We start from the raw sequence: 4,117 nt of genomic DNA on the forward strand, positions 1-4,117 counted from the left end.
AGGAGAGAGGAGAGAGGAGAGAGGAGAGAGGAGAGAGGAGAGAGGAGAGAGGAGAGAGGAGAGAGGAGAGAGGAGAGAGGAGAGAGGAGAGAGGAGAGAGGAGAGAGGAGAGAGGAGAGAGGAGAGAGGAGAGAGGAGAGAGGAGAGAGGAGAGAGGAGAGAGGAGAGAGGAGAGAGGAGAGAGGAGAGAGGAGAGAGGAGGAGAGGAGAGAGGAGAGAGGGAGAGAGAGAGAGAGGAGAGAGGGAGAGGGAGAGGGAGCGAGAGAGGCTGAGAGAGGCTTTTTCGACCTGGTTTTGGGGAGAGGAGCATGAATGCCACGTAAGGCCTGGGGGCAACTAGCACCAGTGGCAGCCTCTGCCACCAGGGGAATTCTGATACAGGAGAGCTGATGAGTTTAAGGCAATAGATTTTGTGCCCAGCAGTTATGTTATCTGGCTGGTTTTAAAGTGTTAGAACTCTCTGGTGTTTTCCATTCATGGCGACTATGGTGGGCAGGAGAAAGGGCACAGCCGGGGTGGGGCATTGGAGGCTTGGCAGAGATAGCAGAGCGATTGCAGTTCTTGGTGTACATGGGGAAAGTGCCAAGGGGCAATTGATGGAGCTGAGTGAAGCAGGCAGCTGCTGATCACAGAGCCTAGCCAGGCATGCAAGCAGAGCTCTTGAGAAAGAAAAGTATGTTTCTGAAGTTACACTCAACAGTTCTGTAACCTCATTAGAGCATCCACAAGTGTTATTGTCAGTTTCATCAGTGGGACCAAATACCCAACAAACAATTTAAAAAAGGGTTTATTTTGGCTCACAGCTTTGAAGGTGCCAGTCCATGATTGTTGAGGGGGGCACAGGAGAGCCAAACAACTCAGCATGGTGTCTAGGAAATGAAGTAAAAGAATATGAGAAAGGGGGATAGGATAAAATATAGCAGCCATGGAAAACAATCCCTCAGTGACCCACTACTTGAGTTAAGTTCTAGTTCCTGCCTTTCACTGCCTCCCCCAGACACTATTATGCTATGAAGTCATCAAAGGATAAATGCATTCACTACGTCAGAAGCTCTGTGGTCCAATTTCCCATGGGAATGATCTCACCTCCCCACCCAGGCATGCCTTTCTAATCTCTTAGGCATTTATCCATCTAGTTAAACTGACAACCATGATTTGATACCACAAAAAAGTATTCAATATTTTTATTCTCAGAGTTTCTGCTATGTTGACACAGATAACCTTTAAATGCTTGCCTCTCCCCCAAATCATAAAAAAGATAAAATGAAAAAAAAAATGCCAAATACAGGATTCTCTTTCATATTTTCTTTCTCAAATTTCACAAACATAAAAGTGTAATAATTCTTTACTTAGAATCTCAAGCGCCTTGGATGGTCCTTGAGATCTGAGAACAGATGATCTGGCTTGCCTTTTCCAGATGGAATGTTTCTTGTAATCAATAACTTCAGATTCATTTTTTTCATTTCTCTCTTGGGAAGCCATTTTGTGTGTGTGTGTGTGTGTGTGTGTGTGTGTGTGTGTGTGTTTCATGGACCTTCTTTTCCTTTCATGGCTTCTCAGTCTGATTGAATATGTAGTAGAAGGCAGTCTCTCCTGGGTGTTTGCAGGATCCTCTCAGTCTTACAGACATTTGGATCCTCAAACCCTGGAGCCCCCAATGATACCAACATGTCTTCCTATGAGAATGGGATGACCAGTGGATGAGGACTCCTGGATACCCTCAGTCAAGTCACTAGAAGGTTGAGATGATCAATCCTTCCAACCATGTCTGGGGATGGGAAAGGGGCCTAGTGTGGAGCTCATGACCAATGTGCAGTAGTTGAATCAATCATGCCCATAGAACAAATCCTCCTAGTCCCTCAGGGTGAGTAAGCTTGGTGAGCCTGTGACTGGTGACCAGTGGAAGTTCCTGGAAACTGTGGGGGAGGGGAGAAAGGGAGCGGGAGGGAGAGACTTTTCAATGTCTTTTCAATGTACCTTGTCCTTCTACCTGGCTGCTCTGTCTTTATCTTTTATAACAAATGTATCAATAGAAGTGCTTCCTTGAGTCCTCTAAGCCACTCAAGCAAATTAATCCTACCATAGACTGGGTTGCTGAAATTCCAGTTTCTATCTGATTGGAAGGATGAGTCACTCTACTGTTTGTGACTGAGATCTGAGATAGTTTGTAGTCTTCTGGGTCAATTCCTAACCCAGTGGTATCAGTTGCTCTAGGCAGTCAAATTGAATTGTGTTAGAGGACCTCCAGATGCCTTTCACTGGAGAAGTGTTTGACGTATGGAAAAATACCTTATCCATTGGATGAAGTGTTGTGTCGAATGGTGTATGAGACTAGAAACAAACAAGCAAGCAAACAAACAAAAACTTGGTGGTTTTTTTTTTCTCTATCCCTTAGACTCACCAAGATCTAGTTCATGTCCTTTAGAGTTCTGGTATAGGATTGAAACATTTTGCTGAGTTTGGGTTATTCTTGACCACTTTGCATGAGCGGCACCCTTCATCTATTGAATTCATTTATAATTTTAAACTTAACATTTACTAAAGTCCCGTTCTGTCAGACATAGGGAAGGTCAATGGAAATCCAGTGTCTCACGGCCCTCATGTGATCTGTAACCCAATGTGATGGTTCACTGTGATTCTCCTAGAAGATGAACCTCCGTGTGTGTATGTGATTCCGTGGACTCTGCTCCAAGACTGAGTACAAAGGGGAAAGTTGGAGCCGAAGAGATGGCTCAGAGGTTAAGGACACTTACTCTTGTTCTCTTGCTAGAGACCCAGGTTCACTTCCCAATACCCACATGGTGGATCACATTGATCCATAATTCCACTTCTAGGGCATTGATGCCTTCTTCTAACCTCCGTGGGTACCAGGCATACACATGGTGCACATATGGAGGAACACTCATACACATAAAACAAAACAAAACAAAACAAAACAAAATAAAATAAAAGTCTTAATATTATGAGGAGGCCAACCAAGCATCAGCACTCACCCCACTCTGCTTTCTGACTCTCATTGTGAGCACAGTAGGACCAGCCATCTCACACTCCTGCTGCCTTCCTTGCTATGACAAATCTTACCCTCAAACTATGAGCTGAAATGAACTCTTCTTACGTTGTGTTTGTCGGGCATTTTGTCATAGTAACAAGAGAGGTAATTACTATGCCTAGTGAGAGAGGCTGAATAGCCTTAGAGTTGAAACTAACATCAAACAGATCCATATTTGAAGACCACCTTTACCACTCACTGGTCTTTGTGACCTTCTTTTAACCTGACGGTGCTCAGTTTCTTATCTATACATAGAAGAACCAAAGGATCACTTCATGTTGATAAATTCTGTGTCAGTCTTCACAATGTGATAAGCCTTGCATTGTCAAATCTTCATAAAATATTATGGAGGAAAGATTCTTTTCTTTCTTTTTTTGTTAAAACTTCAGCCAAAATCAGAAGGGTCCAAAGGGATTTATGTAAAATCCCCAAGACATCTGCATGTGGGGCAGCTATTTGAATTGGAGGATAAGGGAAGTAGTATATTACTGCCATAGCTCTCCCTTTCCCCCATTGGTAAAATACTGAGGGGGCTCCAGCTACAGGCCCTTTACTTCTTTTAGAGCTAGATAGATGCCATATAATTCTTTAGCAACCCTAAAGATGCCACTGAGTTTGTTTTCTGTTGGCCATCTACTGCTGGTCATGCAGCCTACCCTTAAGAGCACTTTATTTCTCCTGTGAAACTCCCTTGGAAAAGACTAAATTTTTATTTGTAAATAGCTATTAATTAGAGACAAGTTCTGGGTTAAGGAAGGGAGCATGTGTCCATTTCTCTTAGCTCTCAGACCCTGTCTGGTGCAGATCCAAGCAGGTCTTCCTGCATGCTGCCTCAGTCTCTATGAGTTCATATGAGATTAGATCTTGTGGTTTGAGGGCCCTGTTTTCTTGGTGTCCTTCAACCCCTCTGGCTCTTACACACTGGGGTTCCCTGAGCCTTGGAGTGGGTGATGATGGATTTCATGGGGTCATCTCAACCAGGACTGAGTATCCAAAAGTTTCCCACTCTCTGCATAATGTCTGGCTGTGGGTCTCAGTATTTATTCCCATCTGCTGCAAGAGAAAGTC

This window comes from Grammomys surdaster, unplaced genomic scaffold, assembly GCF_004785775.1.
Source record: "Grammomys surdaster isolate TR1022 unplaced genomic scaffold, NIH_TR_1.0 201, whole genome shotgun sequence".
NCBI classification, from domain to species: Eukaryota; Metazoa; Chordata; class Mammalia; order Rodentia; family Muridae; genus Grammomys; species Grammomys surdaster.